Raw genomic sequence first — 19,008 nt, forward strand, 5'->3', positions numbered from 1 at the left:
TAATGAAAATAATCCTAATCTACTCAACCTCTCTTCATAGCTAGCACCCCCTCGAAAGCATCCACATCCTTTTGGTAATGTGGCGACCAGAAATGTACACAGTACTCCAAATGTGGCCGAACCAAAGTCCTATACAACTGCAACATGACCTGCCAACTCTTGTACTCTATACCCCGCCCAATGAAGGAAAGCATGCCATATGCCTTTTTGACCACCCTATTGACCTGCGTTGCCACCTTCAGGGAACAATGGGCCTGAACACCCAGATCTCCCTGTTCATCAGTTTTCCCTAGGACTTTTCCATTTGCTGTATAGTTCGCCCTCAAATTTGATCTTCTAAAATGCATCACCTCGCATTTGCCTGGATTGAACTCCATCTGCCATTTATCTGCCCAACTCTCCAGTCTATTGATAGTCTGCTGAAATCTCTGTTAGTCCCCTTCACTATCAGCTACTCCACCAATCTTAGTGTCATCAGCAGACTTGCTGATCAGACCACCTACACCTTCCTCCAGATTATGTACATATATCACAAACAACAGTGGTCCCAGCACAGATCCCTGTGGAACACCACTGGTCACAAGTGTCCAATTTGAGAAACTCCCTTCTCCTACTACCCTCTGTCTCCTGTTGCCTAGCCAGTTTTTTTAATCTATCTAGCTAGCACATCTTGGACCCCATGTGCCTTCACTTTCTCCATCAGCCTGCCATGGGGAACCTTATCAAACGCCTTACTGAAGTCCATGTATATGACATCTATAGCCTTTCCCTCATCAATCAACTTTGTCACGTCCTCAAAGAATTCTATCAAGTTGGTAAGACATGACCGTACCTGCACAAAACCATGTTGCCTATCACTGATAAGCCCATTTTTCTTCCAAGTTGGAATAGATCCTATCCCTCAGTATCTTCTCCAGTAGCTTCCCTACCACTGACGTCAGCCTCACCGGTCGATAATTACCTGGATTATCCTTGCTGCCCTTCTTAAACAAGGGGACAACGTTACCAAGTCTCTAGTCCTCTGGGACCTCACCCGTGTCTAAGGACGCTGCAAATATATCTGTTAAGGCCCTGGCTCTTTCCCCTCTCGCTTCCCTCAGTAACCTGGGATAGATCCCATTCAGACTTGGGGACTTGTCCACCCTAATGTCTTTTAGGATACCTAACACTTCCTCCTTCCTTATGTCAACTTGACCTCGAGTAAGCAAACATCTATCCTTAACCTCAACCTCCGTCATGTCCTCTCCTTGGTAAATACCGATGGAAAGTACTCGTTAAGAATGTCACCCATTTTCTCTGACTCTGCACATAACTTTCCTTCTTTGTCCTTAAGTGGGCCAATCCTTTCTCGAGCTACCCTCTTGCTCTTTATATATGAATAAAAGGCTTTGGGATTTTTCTTAACCATGTTTGCCAGCAATATTTCATGTCCTCTCTTAGCCCTCTTAATCCCTCGTTTCAGATTCGCTCTACATTCCTGATATTCTTGCAAAACTTCGTCTGTCTTCAGTCGCCTAGACCTTGTGTATGCTTCCTTTTTTCTCTTGGCTAGTCTCACGATTTCACCTGTTATCCATGGTTCCCTGATCTTGCCAGTTCTATTCCTCACTTACACAGGAACATGTCTCTCCTGCACGCTAATCAACCTCTCCTTTAAAAGCCTCCCACATATCAAATGTGGATTTACCTTCAAACAGTTTCCCCCAATCTACATTCCTCAGATCCTGCCGAATCTTGGTATAGTCAGCCTTCCCCCAGTTTAATACTCTTCCTTTAGGGCCACTTCTATCCTTGTCCATGAGTATTGTAAAACTTATGGAATTGTGGTCGCTATTTCCAAAGTAGTCCCGTACAGTAATATCTACCACCTGGCCGGGTCATTCCCCAGTACCAGGTCCAGTGTGGTCCCTTCCCGAGCTGGACTACATACATACTGCTCCAGAAAACCCTCATGGACACACCTTACAAATTCTGCTCCATCTTGACCCCTCGCACTGAGTGAATCCCAGTCAATGTTGGGAAAATCTCCAATCACCACCACCCTATTTCTCCTACACCTTTCCATTATCTGTTTACATATTTGTACCTCTATCTCACGGTCGCTGTTGGGAGGCCTGTAGTACAGCCCCAACATTGTCACTGCATCCTTCCTATTTCTGAGTTCTACCCATATTGCCTCACTGCTTGAGTCCTCCATGGGGCCCTCCTTCAGTGCGGCTGCAATATCGTCTTTGACCATTACTGCAACTCCTCCACCCCTTTTACCTCCCTCTCTATCCCGCCCGAAGCATCGATATCCTGGGACAACTAGTTGCCAATCATGCCCTTCTCTCAACCAAGTCTCAGTAATAGCAATAACATCATACCTCCAGGTACCGATCCAAGCCCTAAGGTCATCTGCCTTATCTACTACACTTCTCGCATTAAAACAAATGCACCTCAGACCACCTGTCCCTTTCTGTTCATCATCTGCTCCCCAACTACTAGTCCCTTTAGTCACACTAACTCCATTATCTAGTTCCCTACAGGCCTACGTTTCTACCTCGTTTCTGTCCAATATTTGGTTCCCATCCCCTGCCACATCAGTTTAAACCCTACCCCACAGCATTAGCAAAAGCCCCCCAAGGACATTGGTTCCAGTCCGGTTCAAGTGTAGACCGTCCAATTTGTAATAGTCCCACCTTCCCCAGAACCGGTTCCAATGTCTCAAAATTTGAACCCCTCCCTCCTACACCATTTCTCAATCCACGCATTCATCCTAGCTATTCTTTCATTTCTGCACTGACCAGCATGTGGCACTAGCAGCAATCCTGAGGTTACGACCTTTGAGGTCCTACTTTTTAATTTGGCTCCTAACTCCCTAAATTCTGCATGTAGGACCTCATCCTGTTTTCTGCCTATATCGTTGGTGCCTGTATGCACCACGACAACTGGCAGTTCACCCTCCCCCTTCAGAATGTTCTGCAGCTGATTGGAGACATCCCTGACCCGTGCACCTGGGAGGCAACGTACCATTCGGGAGTCCATTTCCGACCGCAGAACCGCCTATCTACTCCCCTTACAATTGAACCCCCAATGACTATCGCCCTTCCTCTCTCTTTCCCACCCTTCTGTACAGTAGAGCCAGCCACGGTGCCATGACCCTGGCTACTGCTGCCTTCCTCTAGTGAGCCATCTCCCCCAACAGCATCCAAAACAGAATACCTGTTTTGGAGGCAGATGATGGCAAGGGACACCTGCACTGCCTTCCTGCTCTTCCTCTGCCTTTTGAGCTACCACTTTGATTGGGACAACGCCCAGATCCTTGGACAAGCAAAGCAGAGACCAGCATGGGAATTCCTGGAACCCGTTCTCCAAGAAGAAAGCCATCAACAAACACGTAGAGCTCAACTCCATATTCGTTCCACTGTGAAGGAAAACCGGAAGTGAGGTAATGCAGTCCAATGGACGCCAGAGTTCAAATAACAGGTGGGAAAACACAACAGTTTTGATGCACTGATGATGTTATCTATTTTTAAGCTTAGCAGTCATCAGCCAAGTGTGGTTGGTGTTCTGCCCTCTGTTGCAAACGGCTTGCTTTTACGCAAGCTAGGAGTAATTTTTTGGTGTCAGCTACGTGACTATCAGCATGTGTATATATTTTTAAAATCTTACTGTGTCTCTGAATCAACTCAGCACAGAGTGCTGAGTTCTGTAAGCGATTCTCCCCGAACAGCGGACACTTTTTATACTCTATGAATTGGCTGATATGTAAAACAATTATTTGGAACATAGAGAGAAGTGGATACAGCACTGATCATTCATGAAGTGACTGTTAATGACAGGATGCGATTTCAAGTCGCCGAAGTGACAGAATGTGATTTCAAGCTGCTGAAATGTCTGGCTTGAACAAAGGTCACTGACCTGGCCACTTCAGTAGAAACAGAAGTTTCATACCTTTACAGAATTACAGAAGTCCCACACCTTTGCAAATGTTTCCCACCCAATCCTATTTGGCAGGAAGTTTAAGGCAGTTTTCATATACCACTGTGTCAGAAGATAAGGAGCATTAAAAATTTTGGGATGTTATCCCATTAACATTTCAGCTGCAAAGAACTTGGCATAAACTTTCCATTCTGGGGAAGTACTGGACAATGAAGGGTATTCTAGTCTTGTCCCGTGTCTGTCATCTGAGGACAATGTTGCGGTTTTTCGCTGTCACACGTTGGAACTGTCAATTGACAAATTGAACATCGTATCCCGTTCTTAAGAGGGCATATTTCAGTGTAAGTGTCCATCACATTCCTCCTAGTTTGAGCAGCTCCTGTGTATGTGTACGGGATGGCTTCTTTAATATGTGGAAGCTAGAGAATTGAAGCATCATGAGGTTATCCATGGGTTGTTGTAGAGTCAAGTACTTCGGTGTCTGTCCTTGATTAAAGATCTGTATATCCAAGAATGAGACTGATTCTGAAATGTAGTCCATGGTAAGTCTGGTGGTGGGATGAAACTTGCTGATATCATCTGTGAAGGATGCTGTTGTCGAGTCATAAAACATCTGTGGATACTGAGTTTCTGTAAGAAACCTGTAGAGTCATGACAGAAGCTGAGCGTTCCTTGTACAGTTTCTGTGGGTTTCAAGATGCCCTGAACATAGACAGAGAGGTTCTTGCACAGGGGCCTGTTGTCTGATGCGAAGTGACGTCAATTGTGTTGGCTTTTTGTAGTACTAGAAGTTTCCTATGTGCAAAGTATATTGATGAGCGTGCATAGGATACTCTGAGCGTCTTGATCAATCTGTTGAGTTGACAGGTTCTTTGGTCAGATCAGGTTATTGTCTGTAGTGTACATGGTTGTTCAGTTGTCGGTACACTTCTTTGCGGCAGTCTGTTCTGTGTGATGGATGAGTCCTCTCTTGTCTTCTGTTTTGATGGTGATGTTGCAGCTGGTGTTGTGTTGTGCTTGGGTGATGCCTGAGGGTGGTTGTTGAATCTGGCGTTGATGCATTTCTGGATGGCTCGAGCATGGATATTGAGCCAAGGGCAGTGGCTTTCCAGAGGGTCCAATTTGACACTTTCTGCGTTGGTTATTGCACTGCAGATCTCTTGGTTGATTATTCCAGTTCGTTGGTGTCTCATGGGCTCATTGCTGACATCATGGAGTTTGTGGAAGATTTCCCAGGGCCTCATTCACCTGAAGAATTCCTGTGTGCCTGTTACAAAACTATTGGTGTCCATTTTAGTAATGGGGCAGAAATTGAACCCTCAGGTAGAGCTTTGATTTTTGTCTGGTTGAAGGGTGTAGTCAGACAAGTTGACAGTGGACTTGCCTGTGCTGGTACTAGTTTCAAACATGGTACGGGGCGGCTTGGTTATTGCTAGTGTGATAGAGTTTCTCCAGTTTCCTGTTCTTGGTTTGCATGTAGGTAGTTGTGTCATCTGCTTGGCAGTGTCTGGTAGCTAGTCTGCTGTGTCCTGAGCACAAACTCAGAATATGGACTCTGCCTTGATTTCAAGATTGCAGCATCTGTTGTAGAGCTGGTATGCGAGATGGTTGAGGAGTGGGCGAGAGGTGCGATGGCAGAGTTTCTCAGCGTTGTCTGTTGTAAGTCGACTCAGGTTCATGATCTGTAGTCTTTTCGGCACAGAATCATGAAGCAGAAACTTATAGCCAAGTTCCATACCCATGAAGATGGTCTGAACTGTGATCTTGGGTTCATTTTGTGCCATGTAACACCATCATACTGTTCTGCGTTTATAAAATCTTTCTTTTGTTCTGTTCTGACAGCATCACACTGATAACTTATGATCTTTCCATCTTTAATTTGTTTGAACGGTTTTGGATTATTTGTTACTTTTGTTAGACTCTCGTCATGGGACTCTGATACTTGTTGTTCCAGCCATTTGGTTAATCTCCAGCATGACCTTAGTTTAAATTTTCTGTAGTTATCTCTCTGCCTCAATTAATTGGTTCATAGGTCATCCCTTCATATGCTATTCAGCTATTTATTCACACCGTTTGACACTTTTGATCACCTGCAAGGACTTGTTAATTCAGCCTGCCGACACTCCACACTCACTATTTGTACTTGCCTGTTGAAACTCTTGATTACCTCTTTGCCTGTACATTCTGTCCCTGTGCTTTTCCCTCCACTTCACCTGATGAAGGGATAGTGCTCCAGGAGCTTGAGATTTCAAATAAACCTGTTGGACTATAACCTAGGGAAATAATTAGCATACAAAGGACTATAGGCAGTCTTTTGCATAAGAAGGAGACAATGGGTTACATCTGCTTTTGAGAGGCACTATTTTATACTCTTGGGTTATGATTGAAGTATCTGGCACCTTGGCTGTAAAGTATGCTCAATTTTATCAAGCTGTTAGACTCGTGTGCCAAACAGTACTTGCAACTTCTAAACAAGCCCCCATTCATTACGTGGAGAATTTGTGTGGTCAGTTGGGCAAGGTGTGCCTTTTCTTTTTAATGCTATGCAGTTCATCTAGTTTTTATTATCATAGAATAGAATCTCAATGATCAGAAAGTAGAAAGTGACCTTTTGACTATACCAGTCCACTTTCGTTCTTTGCAAGAGCAGTTCAAAGATACTCAGCAAATTTAATATCCAAAGCAGCTGTACCTGTCTTATTCTGTGGGCCTTAACTTTCTTGGCAAGCCTATTATATGGCATTTTATTACGTCAACTGCCATTGTCTTCATCAACACTTCCAGTTAACTTATCCAGAAACTTGATGCATGTCATGAAAGATTTATTATTTGTTTTTAACATTACTATACTGGCTCTCTTTATTTAATCCCTCCTTGTCCAAATGACTGCCCAGTTGTCTCAAGTTGCTGTTTGTAAAACGTTCCCACCATTTGTGGTTAAATGAACTAGCTTGCTGTTGCTGGGTTTATCCTCATACCCTTCTTCAAGTGTCATATGTTAGCAATTATCCAGTCTTTTAACATCATCCCTGATGGAGAAAGGGACTTGAAAGATCCAGTAACTTAAGGAAATTTCCTCATTTTACCTCCAGCCCCTGTTGGACGTTACTATCCAACTCTAGTTATGCACCAAATGTAAGTAGAATTTGCTTTATCAGCTTCTTCTCTTGATCTTATATTTTTAACCCACCCAGGATTTCAATTCACAACTTCTTGCTCTGATTTTGTCAGAATATTTTTCTTTGTTGAAGACCGTTCATTCAGCTTCTCTGCCACGCCCTTTACTTCATGTATCAACCACCCTTTTGTTTTTTCAATTGGCATTATTATTATTATTATTATTATTATTATTATTATTATTATTTTATTATTATTACACCATTTAACTATTTATGTGCCTGTAGAAGATTTTTGAATTTCCCCCTCTGCATTAAATTGCATTTGCCAAACATCAGCCCACGTTCCCATCAAATCAAGATCCCGCTGTAATTTTTGATGAACTTCACTATCAATGATGCCGCCTAATTTTGTATCATTCGCAGACTTACTAATCATGCCTTGTACATTCACATCCAGGTCATTTACGTAAATAACAAAGGTCCCAGCACTGACAGCTGTGGCACACCACTAGTCACGGGCCTCCAGTCTGAGAACCAACCTTCAATCATCACCTGATAATGGGAACTGCAGATGCTGGAGAATCCAAGATAATAAAATGTGAGGCTGGATGAACACAGCAGGCCCAGCAGCATCTCAGGAGCACAAAAGCTGACGTTTTGGGCCTAGACCCTTCGTCAGAGGCCCGAAATGTCAGCTTTGTGCTCCTGAGATGCTGCTGGGCCTGCTGTGTTCATCCAGCCTCACATTTTATTATCTTCAATCATCACCTTCTGCTTCCTGCCTTCAAGCGAATTTTGAATCCAGTTAGCTAGCTTTTCCTGGGTCCCAGGCAACCTAACTTTCATGACAAGTCTGCCGTATGGGACCTTGTCAAAGGTCTTACTAAAGTCCATATAGACAACATCTACTGCCCTACCTTCATCCATTCTCCTTGTTACTTCTTTGAAAAACTCTAAAAGATTAGTCAGACATGACTTTACACATGCAAATCCATGACCTTACTATCCAAATGTGGGTTGATCCTGCCCCTCAGCATTCTGTCCAATAACTTGCCTACCACTGATGTCAGGCTCTGTGTCCTGTCATTCCCTGGCTTCTCTTTGTTACCTTTGTTAAACAATGGAACATTAGCCTTCTTCCAGTCTTGTGGAACTTTGTCATTGGCTGCAGTTGAGGCAAAAATCTCTGCAAGGGCCTCTGAAATTTCTTCCGTAACCTCCCATGACATTTGAAGATGAACTTGATCAGGCCTGGGGGTTTGTTCACCTTAATGTGCTTTAAGGCTCCAAACACCACCTCTCTGGTAATATGTATGCGGTCCAAAACATTCCCACTTGTTACCCTTATTTCCTTAGCATCCATGATTCTCCTCAGTAAACCCAAAGGAGAAATATTCAGTAAAAATCTCCATCTCCTGTAGTTTCACATGTTGACGGCTATGCTGGTCATTCAGGGGACCTATTCTCTCCCTAGCCGCCTTTTTACTCTTAATGTAGCTATAGAACCTCCTGGGATTATCTTTAATCTTACTTCCCAGATCTGTCTTATACCCCGTTTTTGCTTTTCTGATTTCCCTCGTAAGTGTGATCCTTATTGGCATTTAGGAATTCACTCGAGTTCAATAGCTTAAACCCAATGTATGCCGCCTTCCTTTTTCTGACTAGAACCTCAATATCCCTCACCAGGGATACCTAAATCTGCCGGGTTTTCCCTTCACCCTAACAGGGACATTCACACTGATCTCACACTGTTAAAAGCTTGCCATTTGTCACTCGTTCCTTTTCCTTGAAACCAACTCGCCTAGTTGACCTCTGCTAGACCCTGCCTAATGGCCCCAAAATTGGCCCTGCTCCAGTTTAGCATCTTTAACCTCTGGAACTGTCCAGTCTTTTTCCATAACTATGTTAAAACTAAGAGAGTTATGGTCACTGGACCCAAAGTGCTTGCTAACTGACACTTCTAATCACTTGCCAGACCTTGTTCCCTAAGAGAATGTCCAGTGTTGCACCCTCCAGATTAGGGCCCTCTACATTTGATTTAGAAAACTTTCTTGGGCATATTTGACAAATTCCACCCTGTCCAAGCCTTTTATAGTCTGGGTGGCCTTGTCAATGCAGGGGAGTTTAAAATCTCCAACCAGTACATAAGACTAGATTAGATTCCCTACAGTGTGGAAACAGGCCCTTCAGCCCAACAAGTCTGCAGCATCCCACCCAGACCCATCACCGTATAACTCACACACCCCTGAACACTACAGGCAATTTAGCATGGCCAGTCCACCTAGCCTGCACATCTTTGGACTGTGGGAGGAAACCAGAGCCCCTGGAGGAAACCCACACAGAGACGGGGAGAATGTGTAAACTCCACACACAGTCGCCTGAGGCTGGAATCAAACCCGGGTACCTGGTGCTGTGAGGCTGCAGTGCTAACCACTGAGCCACCGTGCCGCCCAATACTACTGTTTTTCCTACAGGTATCTGCAGTCTCTGTACACATCTGCTCCGCTTGTACCCACTGGGTATTTGATGGTCTATAATACAGTCCCAACAGAATGAACATCCCCTTGTTTCTAAGTTCTAACCATATGGCCTCATTTGAAACTCCTTTTAAGAATATCCTCTCTAAGCACTGCTGTTATGTCCTCCCTTATCAATAGGGCAACAAGGGAGGCGATGGTGGAGTGATATCATCACTGGACTGTTAACCCAGAGACCCAAATAATGTTGTGGGGACCCAGTGTCAATCTGAGTTCTTTTTACGCTTGAAACAAATGCGCGGCATCAACAGGCAGGTAACTTGCAGTAACATTTATTTAAGTAAGCACTTAGACACATGGAGGATCACTCTACGAAGTCCATCTATATGCAGTGTATTGCACAGTGATGCCGTCCCTTCACTCTAAAGGGGGGGCATTCTTATCTGCACAAACTTGTTCCTTAGTCACACAGACAGGCTAGTACAATTAATCAATTCGCCAGTCACATATCTTAGCAACAATACTTTTCTCATCCTTCCCCTTTTCTATTTCACAATTCTCACAAAAGTCAAAGGAAGTTCTTATCGTCATTTTGCCATATTATGCAGCGTCCTCTCAAACCACCCGTCCACCCCCACCAAATCATTCTCTCCATTTATCATTTCATGATAACTAATCAGATGGGAGCTGAAAAAGACACAGCCAGCTTATTCAGAAGAATCTTACAGCCAGTATTTAAGCAAGTTGTCAACACACAACATACAATGATTATAACAACCAGAATTATGAGCCCATGCAGTAGATAGGATCTTCCCAGTAGCCATCCTAACCAGTCATCTCCTTTTCTCGGACCTTGCCTGAAATCACCTAATTGCTGCTTAACAGACTGAATGGCATGGGTTACGTTATACGATTCATCCGTAACATGGGTGATGCATTTGTCTCCCACTATGGTACATACTTCCCCCTTGTTGAGCTAACTGATAATCCACAGCATACCTAGTCTGTTGTGCGTACAGTCTTAGTTCTGACAGCTCCTTATTAACAGCTTCCAGTCCTGCTACAGTGTTGTTTCCCAGGGCGGTTAATCCATATATAAGGTAGTTCCTATTCTTGGCACTAATGACTCCCACTGTTCCCCCCAGAGACAGGGCCCCAAGGATCCCGTAGCCAAATGAAGACCCCAATGTTACCGGGTCCTTCGAATCTGCACAGAATTGTTCCCTAATGGCTCACGTCACTATCTCCCTATGGGTATGTCCTCGCTGGGGGCATGGGACAGTAAGTGGTCCAATCGTGCCAACTGCCAAGATGACTGGAACGGTTGGTGTGGCTGTCGTGTGCGTCCCATTAAGGAGGAACACAAAGCCTTTCTTGGCTCAATAGTATTTGACCACCTGATGATTTTTCTGCTTGAGCTGTTTGTGCCACCAGTTCCCCAGCTGGATGGAGTCTCCACCAGTTGGTAAGTACCAAATGGATACGTCCAGGTGGGTGAATTAACATGTGTCCTGTTGCATTGTCCACAAATATACTGTCTACTGGCAGTTATGTTAAGACGTCTTTGCTCATTGCAAGTGCACATAAACAGGCCTTTGTTCGCTTGGCAATGTTGGTGGGAGCACTGTGTCTGCACACAGGTGGTGTTCTTAGGGACTAGAGCGTATGCGCATCCCCATCCCTGTCCTGAGAAGCAAAGCAGGTAACTTAGCAGGTTCGAACATGTGCCATTCTTTCCCTGAGCTCTTGTACAATTAGGGGACTGTGTCCTGTTTGAGTTTATCAGCTCTACACATCTTCCTTGAATATCTCATTGGTATGTACCAGTTTGGCCTACACAGGGGTAACATTCAGGGTGGCTACAAACAAGTCCTCAACTGACTGAGCCAGCGGATAGCATGCCCTGTGGTTTCCATATAAATGGATAGGAGTCTTATAAATCAAATTGTCCTCTAGGCCCAATGCTGTAAAGGCGGCCATGACAATGGAAAGTCCAATAGCAGTTGGTAGTCATTCTGCAGGGCCCATCGTTGGCAAGCACTCGGATGAATCCAGTGGCTCTGTCCCTAAACTTTGCCATTGGTGTTTGCAGGAGTATCTGGAATGGCCCTTTCTACTTTGGCCTGAGCTGGAGGCGGTCCCATTCCTTGATCAACGTGAGATCCCCCGTTTGCAGTCTGGGAAATTCCTTCTGGTCGTCTGAGTCTTGATCTGTTGCTTGTAGTGGTTAGTCCGTTTTTTTTACCTGTGAATGGAGAAACTTTAAAGACTAGGTTAGCTGCTGTAAGTATATTTCCATTTCCTCTCCCATGATATTCAGGTTTACCTGGGCAGGTGGGCCTGTGTCAGCGTCCCAAGGGGTTCTGTTAGGTCGTCCATAAATTATCTCTGCGACCGATAAACCTGTAGTTGAATGGGGGGGTTATTCTCATGTGGTATAAAGCTAAAGGCAGGACTTCCACCCAATTGAGACCAGTCTTGGAAATCAATTTAGTCAGTTTAGTCTTAAGGGTTTAATTCGCCCTTCCCACTATTCCTGCTGCTTGAGGGTGGTAAGCACAATGAAATAGCTGCTGGATATGCAGTACCTCACAAGGCTCTCTGTTGATCCTCCCTACAAAGTGGGGGCCATTGTCTGAACTAATCTGTCAAGGCACCCCGAACCTGTCAGTGGTAATTTTACCACTGATGAGACTTTATTATTAGCGTTTGGAAAGGCCTCAATCCATCTACTAAATACATCAACAATAACAAGACAATACATATAGCAATGTACATGTGGCAATTCAATAAAATCAAGCTGAATGCACTTAAATGGACCACCTGGCAAGGGGGTTTTGCCTGCTACGCACCGCACTCCACAGTCAGCATTATTCTTCTGGCATGTTAGACATGATTTGGATATGTGTTTGGGCTGCCTCAGCCAGTCGCATGTGCCGCCAGGTGTGTAGCATGATATTACCCATTCCCTCCTTGCAGAGGTGGGTATCAGTATGAAGACAGTCAATAAGCAATGGCAACAAAACATCAGGTACACACACTGGGCCAACCGGAGTGACCCAGAGGCCTTTTGACGCAGAGCGAGAACACCCATGTGTCTTCCATATTCGTTTTTCCGAGTCAGGGGCATCCCTCTGTAAACGCTGCACCGTGACAACGTATGTCTGGCATGCCCGTTGTTTTCCAGGCAGGTGAACGATTTAGAGCCTGCCGTTTCAGTGAGGTCACAAGAGAATTGCAAGCTGTTGGAGCTTCTTTGGCAGCTTGATCAACTCTAGCATTGCCCTTACTGACACCTGTATTGTCTAGTGCGTGGGCAGCACATCTGATTATGGCCAATTGCTTGGGGAGGGGATGGCTTTGAGAAGGTTTTGGACATCGTGAATTCTGAATAGGCGATCTCGAGGTGAGGAACCCTTGTTGGGACCAAAGCTGGTCAAAATCATGGGCCACGCCATAGGCATATCGTGAGTCAGTAAATGTGTTAGCCGACTTCCCGGTGGCTAAGGTACAGGCTTGTGTTAAGGCAAAACGTTCTACTTTCTGCACGGATATAGGAGGATCAAAAGAGGCTGATTCTATGGTGGCCGTGTGATCCACAACAGCATATTGGAGAACTGCCATCTACAAAGAGTATAAGATCCGGCATCCGCAATGGGGCATCTGAAAGGCCCAGTCGAGGGGAGATCAGAAAATGATTGCGCAAAAGGCACTCGTGGTGGGGGGTTCCTGAAGTTCCTCAGGTGGGCTACTCGGGAAGGTGGCTGGGTTTATAGTCTAACAATAAGAGAAGGCCAAAAGAGGATTATTAAGGAGATCTACCTTCTAACGGCTCAGGCGTGCCTGTGTGAGATGCTGAGTTTGATGGGAAGTCAGGAGGGCTACAATAGCATGTGACGAATAGATAGTCAGGGGTTGTTGCAGCGTAATATTAGAAGCAGCGGTTACAAGGGAGTAAATAGCGGGGAGAATTTGTGAGCAGGGCGGGAGACCCATGGCTACCGGGCAAGGCGAGTTGAGTAGTATGCCACCGGTCGCTTGCAATCCCCATGGTCTTGGATCAAGACGGCAGTTACACAGTCTCCCAAAGTATTGGCATTTAACTGGAACGGCCTATCATGCAAGGGTCTCCCCAGTGCTGGTGCACTGGCAAGAGTCTTTTTAATTCCATAAAAGCTGACTTGTTCCTCTGATAGGGTGAAAGTATTTGGGGCCTTGCTGGAGGCCAAAGGGATTAACTGTTTGGTGAGTAATGTTACATCCGGGAGCCACTGTTGGCACTAGTTAACTAAGCATCTGCTTGGGATTTGAAGGCCAAGGTATTGGTAAGATGGGTGCAATGCGCGCGGGGGTCAACTGTCTGTCGGAAGTGCTGATCAAAGTTCCCAGCAACCTTAGCTGCTGGGATAACATATCCCCATAAGTAGAGAGCGTTCAAGAGACGGTTGGTATCAGCAATGTTAGCAGATTCTGAAAAGCTAGCAAGGAGCAAGTCGTCAACATATTGGACAATGGTAGAACCATCCAGGAGTCTCCTGGAGCTGTTGATGCAATACCTGGGAAAATAAAGTTGGTCATTGGACAAATCCCTGGTGGAGGTGTGTCCAGGTGTATTGCTGGTGCTTAAAAGTGAAGGCAAATAGATATTGGGAATCTTCAGCTAACGGGATAGCAAAGAAAGCATGCTGCAAGTCAACCAGGGTGAAAACACAGGTGTCAACGGGAATATTGTTAAGAATCGTTGCAGGGTTGGGCGCAATGGGGTGTAATGGCTGGACTATTTTGTTGATCTGTCTAAGAACCTGCACTAATCTCCATTCCGAGCATCCGGTTTTGGGACAGGTAAAATAGGGGTGTTACAGGCTAACTGGCAGGGAACTGGAATGCCTTGTTGGAGGAATGACTGTCAAGGTTGATACCCGGTCTATAACCTCTGATCTTAGGGGATTTTGGGGTGTCGAAGGCATGTTTGCCCCTGGGATAGTCTGGATCCTTGTAGGCTCTACAAGGGTGCATCCAACTTCTTGCTTAGAGGCCGACCAAAGGTCAGGGAAAAGTTCTTCTGAGGGGTTGTGCTGGGGCTGGTGGTGGCAGAGTGGGCCTGCTATGGTGTAGGAGTCGGAGAAATAAGTTAAACTTCTGTCAGGTAGTTGTTAGTGGAACTGTGCTCTGACTGCTGCTTTAGGCGGTGGGCTAAAAATCCCAAGACCTTTGCCTTATATCTTTCGTTAACAGACATGGTGATGTGGGGAGACACCAAGCCTGATTGGTGCCAGAGGTGGACGGGACGTCCAGGAGAGCTGACCCCTCTGTACTCTTCATGTGCCCTGTAATAGTAACAGACAGTTGTCCCTGGGTTAGCCAGCAACTCGGTGGAACTTCCAGTAGGGTTTACATGGGGGTCAGGGGTCTGTAAAGGAGGAGTAAAATCTTATCGTTTCAAATCAACTGCCCACCATTGGGGGGAGCAGTGGGCCTAAAATTGCCTCTTGATTGCATCATTCTTAATAATGATACCATTGTTGAGGCAAAGAATTTCGACATGGAGGGAACACAAAACATCTCTCCCTGCTAGATTAATCCTTAAATCAGGAGTTTGGGCAAATTGAGCTGAACAGATATGAGGGCCAAATTGGACACAGTCCTTCTGTCAGGGTGTATTGCCTTTCTTGTCTAGTGAGACCAGTAAAGCACATAGAGGCGGGGCAGAGTTTGAATCCGTGCTGGCGCGCACAAGAAGTGTCCAGCGTTGATGCTGTGGCCCCAGTATCAATCATAAAGGGGACTTCATGCCCTTTGACGGTCAGATGTATTATCGTTCATCTTCAGGGTCTCTGGTCAAAACTGGTGAATTTGAAAGAGGAGGTAGTCATGCCGAAAAGGGATAACTGGTGGAAAAAGGTTGTCTTTTCTCAGGGAGCCTTCCTTGCAATTGATTCTGCGGGCAGCACCCCCACCAGTGGCCCCAACCACCACAATTAAAGCACCCCTGCGTTGGGTGGGGTGGGCCGTACGTAGGGGTATTAGGGCCATTTGGATGCGTAGTATATCTGTGGCTGTATCTGTCAACCTCTGTCCTGGAACGCAATACTGGGGTTCCGTACGGTACCTTCTAAGTGGTCCAGGGTCCGCCATAGCGGGATAAGAGCCTCTATATGTTGGCATATTCTTTCCATGTCTGCTGGGGTTTCCTCTGGGTGCTCCGGTTTCCTCCCACAGTCCAAAGATGTGCCAGCTAGGTGGATTGGCCATGCTAAATTGCCTGTCGTGTTCAGGCGTGTATAGGTTATAGGAGTTGGGCCTGGGCCAGATGCTTCAAGGGGTGGTGTGGACTTGTTGGGCTGAAGGGCCTTTTTCCACACTGCAGAGAATCTAATATCTGGGCTGGTGAGGAGGATCCTGTACCATCTCATATTTAACTTAGGCAGGCTTGGACTCCTTGATACAATTCCAGTAATAGGTTAAAGCCCTTCTTATCTGCAGACGGGTATTATTTGGCCAGTCCATATTATTAGTCTGGATAGTCGTGGCCACGCCTTCCGGAACACACTGCAATAACAGGGTGTTAAACTGAGGTGAAGGGTTACCTGCATTGTAAGCAGCATCACTGCATAAGTAGCATATATGGAGCAGAAGCGGTCCCAATAGCCTGAGCCCTCTTCCTTTGGGTTTGGCTTACACTCTCTGGAACCTTGGTGACATCCACAGGTTGTTGTAGGGTTTGCTGGAGAGTTTTTCTAATTTCCTGAATTTGGTTCCATGGCTGGGGCACTACATCAGCAAGGGCTTCCCAATCATTATGTCCTCCCAAATGGGTCTTCCATCTACTTCCTTCACTTGGGGCTAGTGCCATACAGCATAGACTAAAAAAAAGATCTTGCGGTGTGTCTTGATACATCTGAATCGCTCCTGTAACATAGTCAATAAAATCTTCTGGACTTGTCTTTTGGTTTTGGGCGTGAGACATAATTAAGCACATCTCTTGGGGTTTCCAAGGAGTGTAGACCTGTATAGTGGTCTGACCCGCTTGTCTGGGATTTGGGTTAGGGATGGCTCGATTAGGAAACTGTCTCTGTCTGTGTTTTAGGGGACTCTTTCCTCTTTTCCCCCTTTGGTATGAGCCACTGGGATCGACCAATCACTCGATCCTTCTTCATTCTCGGAATCATAATACTGAGGCTCGTCATTCTCACTACTATTATCTGCGTCACTATTATAAGATAAGTCTTTCTGTCCCCTATGCACCTCAAAAGAATGAGTCTCTCATTTTTTCTGGGTCTTTGATCGGGTTCTGAAGGCGACTGGATCATTAAAACTTTCTGAAGTCTGTTTCTGGTCAGCGGGGTGGGTAACGTTTCCATGTGGAATGGGCTGGGTAGACGGAGCGGGAACAGGGGCAGGTTGCAGGAGCGTGAAAGGTGGCTGAGAATAGGTTTGGAGGTAAGGGCTGATGGCCCTGGGACTGGGGCGGGTGTACTGATAACAGGGTTAGGGTATATGGGTTGGTATGGTTGTGATGGTGGGGCATTGGGTGACGTTCGCCAATCCTCCTCTTGTTCATCAGTGTCATTGTCCTCAAATAATATGGTCAGGCCAGACATGTCAGGAGATACCTCGTTTTTATTTCAGTATGGTAATTCAGCCTGGCGCTGCATTCCTAATTCTTTATTCTGCTTTTTCTTTCTTAACCTCTCTTCCCTTTCTCTATTCATATAATCCTCACACTGTCTGTTCAGTATCTCCCAAGATTTGGGTTTTCCTGCATGATCACAAATGCTAATCCCTCTACGATGTGCATTATTTTCCCAACTCGCCAGTTTAGGTTTGTTGGTTATTTCTGCCGCAGTCTTTCTCCATGTGGATATTAAAATTTTCCGTTTCGTCCCTGCATTGTGTTTCCAAATAGCTGCTTCTGCCTTTATACATGTATCTACATCCCAAGTTCCCCCTAACAGCAAAATATCACTTCCTAGTTTGTTATTGAGGCATGCCAACACACGTCTAAACCGCTCCTCATCCTCGGGATTATCTCAGCACGTTCGATGTAGGGGAGTTCCAGTGCCGGGTTTGTCCCATTTTAGCGCTTTTACTTTTTACTTATTTCTATATACTACACCAGTGTCCTTTAGTCTAAACACTCACTTCAGGGTCCTGACCTTTGCATGGGAGATTGCCCTTCTTAACCGGTCTAAGGCAGGGTGGTTGAGACAATTATCCTATACTTATCCCACACCCATACCCATCCTATTCTACTTGACCAGTTTTATGCTAATTCCTCCAGACTTAATTAATTTTACCTGCTAATCTCCTGAATTTTTTCTCGCTTTACCCACTGCAGGGGGACTCGAACCTTCGAGTCTTTTAATGCAACTCTGCTGAACGCAGAACTTACTCAGTCCTCTTAGGAACTCTGTATATATTGGTAACCCATCCTCGTTGGAGGATCCCTCTACAAAGTCCATCTATACGTGTGTATTGCACAGTGACACTGTCCGTTCACTCTAAAGGGGCGTCATTCTTAAATGCACAAACTTGTTCCTTAGTCACATAGACAGGCTAGTACAATTAATCAATTCCCCAGTCACATGTCTCAGCAACAATTTTTTTTTGCCCTTCCCCTTTTTCTATTTCATAATTCTCACAAAAACCAAAGGAAGTCCTTATCATCGTTTTTGCCATACTATGCAATCGTCCTCTCAAGCCCGCCCACCCCCCCCATTATCTCACCAGGTTCAGATCCTGCCATGGCAGATTCAATAAATATCTGGATTTAAGAGTCTCATGATGATCATAAATCCATTGCTGATTGTTGGGGAGAAACCCATCTGGTTCGCTAATGTCCTTTTAGGGAAGGAAATTGCCATCCTGACCTGGTCTGGCCAACATGTGACGTCAGACCCACAGCAATGTGGTTGATTCTGAACTGCCCTCTGGCGATTAGGGATGGGCAATAAATGCTGCCTGGCCAGTGACACCCGCATCCCATGAATAAATTCTGGGGGAAAAAAAAACTCCCACTTGACGCTTGCTTGTACTTCTATCATGCCTGTAGCTTCTATATCCAGGAACATTGAGCTGCCAGTCCTGCCCTTCTCTTGGCTGTGTTTCTGTTATGGCTATAATATCCCATTCCCCAAAAGGGTAGGCTATGGTTTTATGCTCAGGGTGGAGTGGAGTTATTTCTAAAAATCTGAAGAAGGGTTGCTGGACCTGAAACATTAACTCTGATTTCTGTCCACAGATGCTTTCGGACGTTCTGACCTTTTCCAGCAATTTCTGTTTTTGTTTGATTTTTCAGCATTCACAGTTCGTTTTTTTTTATTATTTCTGAAAAACCTGGAGTTCCCTTGCTGCCAGCAGTCCCGGAGTGTCTACTCATTATAGACCACAGCAGTTCAGGAAGGTCGGAAGCTGTTGTTTTTTTTTTAGAAGGGCAGTTGGGGATGGCATTAAATTCTGTGCTTAACAACAATGTCACGTGCCATGAA

At 45.3% G+C, this 19,008-nt stretch overlaps 1 protein-coding gene across 4 annotated transcripts in view; it reads left to right on the forward strand.

Moving 5' to 3' along the window:
* Positions 1-19,008, forward strand: part of tmem181 (transmembrane protein 181) — a 180,895-nt gene that overhangs the window by 32,090 nt on the left and 129,797 nt on the right. The window contains exon 1 of one of the 4 annotated variants that reach the window (XM_048535705.2): positions 18,902-18,923. The exons of the other annotated variants lie outside the window; for them this stretch is intronic. The gene's annotated coding sequence lies outside the window, so the exon portion shown is untranslated. Of the gene's footprint in view, positions 1-18,901; positions 18,924-19,008 lie in introns of those variants that run through there. 4 annotated transcript variants of the gene reach the window in all.

The sequence above is a fragment of the Stegostoma tigrinum genome, chromosome 9 (genome assembly GCF_030684315.1).
Source record: "Stegostoma tigrinum isolate sSteTig4 chromosome 9, sSteTig4.hap1, whole genome shotgun sequence".
Classification (NCBI taxonomy): Eukaryota; Metazoa; Chordata; class Chondrichthyes; order Orectolobiformes; family Stegostomatidae; genus Stegostoma; species Stegostoma tigrinum.